This window comes from Sminthopsis crassicaudata, chromosome 5 (genome assembly GCF_048593235.1).
Source record: "Sminthopsis crassicaudata isolate SCR6 chromosome 5, ASM4859323v1, whole genome shotgun sequence".
Lineage (NCBI taxonomy): Eukaryota > Metazoa > Chordata > Mammalia > Dasyuromorphia > Dasyuridae > Sminthopsis > Sminthopsis crassicaudata.
In genome coordinates, this window is record NC_133621.1 from 190,268,238 (window position 1) to 190,276,018 (window position 7,781).

The 7,781-nt window shown below is 36.7% G+C and overlaps 1 protein-coding gene across 1 annotated transcript in view; it reads right to left on the reverse strand.

The window, feature by feature from the left end:
* Positions 1–2,027, reverse strand: part of EMP1 (epithelial membrane protein 1) — a 30,690-nt gene extending 28,663 nt beyond the window's left edge. Inside the window, exon 1 of the mRNA XM_074269124.1 lies at positions 1,864–2,027. The gene's annotated coding sequence lies outside the window, so the exon portion shown is untranslated. The remainder of the gene's footprint in view (positions 1–1,863) is intronic.
* Positions 2,028–7,781: the final 5,754 nt, after the last annotated feature.

Sequence of the window (7,781 nt, forward strand, 5' to 3'; positions counted from 1 at the left end):
ATTCTTGGGGAGAGGAGGGGAGGATATAGGAGATACTTCTAATTAGATGTCCACTCCACAGCCCAATTTTTCAAATGTTGGTCTGGAACTTGACCAGTTTCTGAGATTAAAGAACAGAAACTGCTAGAAAAGTGACTCACATTTTAATGATATCAAAGATTGGGGAAAAATAAAAAAGCACCAGTACAATCGAACAACTCTCCTACCACTTGTTTGTTTCCATTGTTTTTAGCAGACAGATTTCCAAAAACTCAGAAAGGAATAGTACTATGAAAGTGCAAAACCATTATTAGAAAATGAGTGTAATAGTTTCCTTTGATGTACTAGCAAAGGCAACAAGATTGTGAGTGGTTCGAGCAAATAATAGCAGCTTCTCTTCACAGTATTCCAAAAGTCTTACTTGCAGTTTTAAGCTTAGCTTAAAGTTTAAGCTGACCTTAGCATTAGCTTAAAACTGCAAATATGACTTTGGGTCCAGCTTGTATTTACTACAGGTTGACTCACTCTTCTTTTTTCCAATACTCCGACCTTTTTAAAACAAGCTTTGGTTTGAAAAAGAAAACAAACTGGTTGCTTTAAAAATTACCAAATACATTGAATTGCTGAAGGGAAACTCTCTAAACAGGTCGTATCTTGTCTTTTTTCCTTTGTTTTGTTTATACAGGGGGGAAAAATTAATTATAGCAGAGATGTTGAAACGGGCCACACCCGGACAAAGTTACTCTAATCAAAGACAAAAGCTACAGAAATAAAAAGATTCTCTCTTTCTTTCTCAAAATTAATATCACTGTTTGTTGTCGTATTCTTCTTCATGTCATTATGCTTTCTAAAATAGTACAATTCAAAAGCATTCAAAAGCTCCTTTCAATCCAAAAAAATTATTTCTTCTCCTCCTCCTTCTCTTCCTCTTTCCTCTTCTTCTTCTGCTCCCACTCTTTCTCCTTCTCCTTCTTTTTCTTCTCCTCTTTTTTCTCCTCTTCTTCCTCCTCCTCTTTCTTTTGAAAAAATCATCATGTTTTCCGATTTAAAATCCCTTTATTCACTTCTGAAATGCAGCTACTTCTTGAGTGGAAACAGAGATTCTTGCAATAATTCCTCAGCATCAAAGGAAGTGCCCCCACCCTCCACCCTAATATACCCAATAGGGAGCTCTCTGGAACTCCCAATTTCCTCAGTTATACCATTCCTGAATTTTCTTTGAAACACTTTTATTGTCCTGAATGGTATTTTAGTTTTAGCTTTTATTTTTCTTTTCAACCAGAGGTTTTTGAACAACAGAAATAACATTAAATAAACAAAAATAACTTTATAATAAAAAACCCTCGTTTTCATTTTTAAAAAGCAAATAAAAATTTTAAATTTTTATATTTAACAACTTACAAAAAAAAGTTGAAATTGGTCAAAATTAAATGCACAAAAAATCAACCCAGTCCTGAAGCATTTTTGAAATCAGAATGGAGCAGTTGAAAGCTGAGTTTAAATATGTCATTTCAAAGGTATGCAGCATTTCCTTTGTGGAGAAGTGCCCAGATTGTTCAAAAGTCCAGCTCCTCACACCTTTGAGTGCAGGCTTAGTGACTGGAATAAGAAAACTGTCCCCTGATTCTCCTGCTTTCCCCCATTGGGTCCCTACTCTAAATAATGTTGAGACAGTCTGAGGGCTTATGGATTTCATAGTCACATAGGAAAAAAAGAAAGCAGTTTCACTTTTTTCCATCATCCACTTAAGCTGCCTGGAGATCGAAAAGGCAAGACAAATGTAGAAATGCAGGAAGGAAAAAAGTGAGTGAAATTCAAAGAAGGGAAATAGAGGGAAAAGAAGAAAAGAAACTTTTTCTGAGTCTCTGCAGAAATGTTTCTTACCTTGAAAAAGTGAACGTCTGCAGCAAGCACCTTGAGTGACAAGAGCTGGCTTTTGTCCTCGGTCCTCTCTCCTCGAGTGTGTAACAGCAGTGAGGGGAAAGACCTGACTCCTGAGGTTATGTTTCCTCTGCTGGTGTGTTGGGATGTGTGATGGGGCGGTGTCTTTTTACTGAGTTTTAAAGGAGTTTCTATGAATCAGTCTGGCTTTAAAAGGGGGGGGGGGGGGAGATTTGTTCGTAACTACGCCCTGAGATGTTGGCAGTAAGTCAAGATTGACTGGGAGGGAACCATCAATTCAAAGAAACCTCTTGTAGAGCTCCCTCTGACTCAGACACATAGACCACAGTGGAAAAAAGACTGACATTGCTTAAAGTGAGTAATAGGAGTCACACAAATAGCATGTGTTTACAGAATCCCACTCCTTGTTACTAATAAGAGCACACACACACACACACACACACACACACACACACACACACACACACACACATACAAAAGCATAGCAACCAGGGGCCATCCAGCAACACACATTACCTAGACAACTTTTAATTATCTGAGGTAGGAAGATAGGAAGAGAGGGGGAGGGGCAGCATGGAAAGATGACATGACTAACTAAATTCTTGAAATACTCCTCAAATTAGGCTTCCACCCTTTCTCACCACACCACTTACCAGAGCTGTTAATAACTTGTTTTTTTTTTTTTTTAATTAATTTTTAAATTTTTTTTCCTCTCATTTTCTGGGGAAGGGCTCACAAAAATAAAAAAAGAAAGAAAGAAAGAAAAAGAAAAAGAAAGAAATGGGAAAAAAAAAAAAAAGAAACCACAAAAGAAATAAAAGATTCTATGAGAAGAGAAAGGATTATCCAGGAGTTAAATGATACTGTATAAACACGAAAATCTCACTATTTAAGTCAACTTGGCAGAAACTCTAGAACTTATTGAGCACTGGTTGCATAGACCTGAGAGGACAGTTCTTTCAGGTTAGAACTTTTCTCTCTCTCTCGGAAAGAGTCAACTGAACCTTGCTTCATAATAATCTCCTACCCTGATCATGACTTAAAAATAACAATCATTTCTTTGCTCTCCTTTTCCAGTGATCTGAAAAGCATCTTTCCTTATGAGCACCAGAGGGAAATATAACTTATTGATCCTAACCTGAGTGAGTCCACAGAAAGTCACTGTAGAAATTGCCTTTCCCTAGGTGAGGATGAGGGATGATGTGTGCATAAGTTTTTATCTGGATTGTCTATATATTTTTCATTAAAAATTAGATGAAATTTTTACTTAAATAACCCAATCCATGTGATAAATTCTCCATTACAGGTGAAGGGATGCTTCAATCAATAGGTTAAGGAAGGGGAGAGGTTGCAAGGGGTGAGGGAAGGGGAATGACAGATTGATGGCATGCCTGTTGATCCTTTGCCGAAAATGACAGATTTATTCTTCCCTTCTGCCACTTGGCATTTTACATCCTCACCCTCCAGTCTTGAACCTTTAGAGTCTTCTGCTAGTTTGTAAAAGCTTTCTTCATCCAATAACATCTTAGAGAACAATGATTAGAAGAGAGTATGTCAAAGATGCCAAAGAAGATGTGGTCTGGTTGCCATTTTTAAGTGAAAGCTGAAAAACCAATGGATTTTTCTGAAGGCTTTTTCCCACTATTTTTTTGAAAATGAATATGGAAACTCGAGGAGTATGTGGACAGGAAAAGGGTAGGCACAGGAAATCTGGGGTTTCACTAATAAAGTGATTCCCAAACAAGGAGATTCCCTCTATTACTGACTGCAGTAACTTCTCTGAAACTTACCTTCTTAGGGAGTTGCCTAAGGCACTGAGAGTTTCCAGAGTCACACTACCTGCATATATCAGAGAGAGCTCACATGTTCCAGAGTCTGAGACCAGCCCTTCTTCTACTATGACATGCTGCCTATCTTAATGTTGCTCAATTTTAACAATGGATTCAATGACTGAGTCACTAGTTTCTTAATTTGTAATAGAAAACTGAGTTCCATCTCATCCCTCTGCCCCTAGTTGGCTGTGAGACGGAGAGTAAATGACACATCCTCTCTATACTTCAGCTTTCAAATAGATGTAATAACCCGAGACCAACTTTTCTATATGCCTTGTAGTAATGTTGTGAGATTTAACAAGAAAACATAAAACACTTTGAACATCTCAAAAAAAAAAAAAAAAGGTGCCATATAAACTGGAAGGTTGTTGTTTTTAAAAAGATGAATCCCAGGATGAGATTTATAAAAGCTTGTAATAAACCCATGAAACTTCACTGCAGCTGGATGTCATGAGGCAAGTGATTTATTATGGAGAAGAAAGATGCTAGATCAGACATTGCTAAAAGCAACCCCTTGTGATAACACTGGATGCAATTAAAACATTAAACCTTATCTCTACCCAGGCTTTAAGCTGGCAAACCTTTAAGACCTAGGCTAGCTACAAGGGCCAGTGGTCCAAAAACAGGTAGGGGTGTAGAAAGTTTTAGCATTAGTTCAGACTGTGGCTTGGACTTTGTATGGGTCATTGTGCAATTGATTTTCCTGGTCTGTACCATTTGAAAAAAATGTATCAATCATATGTTCATGTTTCAACCCATGTTTCTTTTGATTTCTGTAAACCTAGAAATTATATATTACTGGGAAGAAACAACATTATACCACCAATCCTTAAAAACTTCCTTCTTAGGCAACTTAAATTGATAGCTGGCAAGATTCTATCTTGGGCAGATTAGCAAATTCATGCTGGTGTAAGGACTTGGGATGTCCTTTTGATGTAAAATAATGGGATCGTGTGTCTATATATCTATGTGTCTCTGTCTGTGTCTGTGCATTCAGGGGACTTTTTTTTTTCTAATGAAAGCTAAAAGTAGAAGCCTTATTGAACAAATCCTCAAAGTGAGATTGGTTACCAAGGCTCACTAAAAAGAAAACCTATGAACACTAATTGAGGGTATTTTCCCATGATTGTGCATGCTATGAAGTATAAGAAACCACTAGCCAGCTTCTACCTGATATACAGTATGCTCTTCCACTCTATTCTCTACTACCTATATAATATATGTCCAAACAATATTAATATAAATGTATTAGCACTCTTTGCTTTCATTCTCCTAGAGTGAGAGTCATAGGATACCCTTGAGGAGTTGGAGTTTATTTCTCTTTATATTTTTTAAATTGGGATTAAGTAACTTGTCCAGAGTCAAGCAGCTAGGAGAGTTTGTTTCTCTATTGCAACTGAGTTCTTTGATATCGCATGTCAAATTTTAGAGGGAGATTGCAAGGATTGTCTCTCCTTTCAATAAAATCCCATCAACAGCAGGAGACAATTCAGAGAAAGAAATAACTGATGACTTTTGAATGTTCTTCATAGTCCAGAGCCAATCAAAGAGGCTTCTATTAACCAATGGTCAGTAACCATGACACTTTTATTGTTCAATTATTTCAGTCATGTCTGACTCTTCATAATCCCATTTGGGGTTTTCTTGACAAAGATGCTGGAGTAGTTTATCATTTCCTTTTCCAGCTTATTTTACAGATGGGGAAACTGAGGCAAATAGGGTTAAATGACTTGCCCATGGTCACCTAGCTAGAAAATATCTGAGGCAGAATTTGACCTCAAGAAGATGAGGTCTCTGTCCACTATACACCTTCTTGTCCTTACCATGACGCTAGCAAGATATAATTAGAAAAGGAAGTATGATGTCCCTCCCCCCAAAAATCATAGACTGTATTATAAAATCTGAATAAAATTTAAATTAGCCATGCAACTGATCTGCCTTTTATAAATTCAAATAATTACCAATTTACTCTAAAATCGGGAAGGATCATTTAGTTCCTTAAATAAGATTGAAAAAGTATATTTCCTATGGTTACTGTGTACTGGGTAAATGTATGAATGAAAAAACATTTAGTAAATACCTTTGTATGCATCAAGTATGGTCTCTGTCCTTAAGGAGCTTATATTCTAACATAAAATACAAATACACATAAAAGAGTAGTGACAGTATTTTGGTTTGGAAAGTGTTATAGATGGTGAGTAGAATTATGGGAAAGTATATTAATAAATCCTTTCTGGCACTGATTTACAGACCTCCATATGGAAATGAGTTAGCGAGTACTTACCAACAGCAAAGTAGCTAAGTAAATGAGATGATCAGAGAGTAAAGTGAATTATGACTAGAGCCATCATAGAGAAAGTGGAAGTTGTGGGGCATTCACCAGGGTGGTGGGGATTGGGATGATAATTAGTTCCAGGTCTAAGTTGTTGAAGATTTTAAATCTTTACTATAATATGTGCAGCTTGATTTAACATGAAATAAATACCCTTAGACCAAAGAGAATAGAATTTTGGAAGATAAAATATTATGTTATGAAATGTTATAGTTTTTGTGTAAAATGTGCCTTTATTAAAGTAATAATAAAAAAAGTTTCTTCTTTCCGTCTACTCAAATATCTACATTATCTTCTTCCAATCCAAACACTGGTTTATTATCCATTTCTTTTTCCTATATCTTTCATTTATTTCTCCTATATCTCCATATTGCTCCTAGTCAAAAACCTTTAGTGTCTGGCTCTCTGTTGTCTAGCATTTAAGGCCTTCTACAAGCTCTCTCCAGCTTATATATTTCTAGCTTAACTTCATTCTTCTCTGGTTCAAAATTCTATGGTTTTTCTTGTCAAACTAGACTACTAGCTATTTCCTAATTCTTTACTGCTTTTCCTCCACTTCAGAGCATTCAAGAAAGCCATCCTTCTTCCTTGGAATGTACTCCCATCATTTCTTCCTGTCAGAGCAGTAACTAGGGTGCCTCAATTGGAATTTTGCCCTAGGGCTCTGAAAATTAGACTGTGGTGACATCATTTGCTTTCCTACTTAGCATCTACTTAGCAAGAGTTAAAATAAAAAGGTACCCAATGTCCTCCTTCCTTCTCCCCTATCACCAAGCTCCTCCTTCAGGTTCCCCAGCAGTGGCCTCCTGGTATCCCTAGGCTTTTTTGTCCCCCAACTAGAGGTGGTGTTTACATGAGTCCCCACATCCCCTGGAGTAAATTGTTTTGAGCATTATAATTGTTAGTTACAATTCTGTTACCCATTGTTACCCTCAAACTTAATAAATGCCACTGGTTCCCTATCACCTCCAGGATCAAAATGCATAATGCTTTGTTTGGTATTCAAAACCCTTAATAATCTAGCACCTTTTTACCTTTCCAGTCTTACACCTCCAGTGACATTACCTTGCTAGTTGTTCCACAAAAAAGATACTCCATTTTACAGCTCCAGATGTTTTATCGGTCTGTTCCCCATACCTGGAATGCTCTCCCTACACATTTCTGCCTACTAACTTCCATGATTCCCTTAAAGTGACAATTAAAAGTAATCTCTTTTACAGAATACCCTTCCCAACTCCTCTTAATTCTAAAGCCTTCCCTCTCTTATTATTTCCTGTTTCTCTTATAAATAGCTTCCTTGTATTTTTTTTTTTTTTTGGCATGCTGTCTTTCCCATCAGAATGTGAGAGGACTGTCTTTTGCCTCTTTTTGTATCCCCAGCACTTAGCAAAACTCCTGATATCTAGTAGATGCTTGACAAATGTTTATTGGCTATTGACTCCCATCTTCCTTAGACATCATCTCCACAAAATTTTTCTTCATTTCCTCCACACACACACACCCTGACTGAATGTGATCTTTCCATGTTTCTTATAGTACTTTGTCCAGTAATAGTTTGTATACAGGTTTGATTTCTCCTCCTTTTTTTTTTCTCTCCCTTTATAAGTTCATTGAGGTTCGTGGTATTGTTTTTCATCTATGTTCCATACCCATAATAAGTATTTGATAACTATATGTTGAATGAAAAAATGACATGTGTCCTCCAGGCCACATTGTTCTACTTTTAATTTTTTACT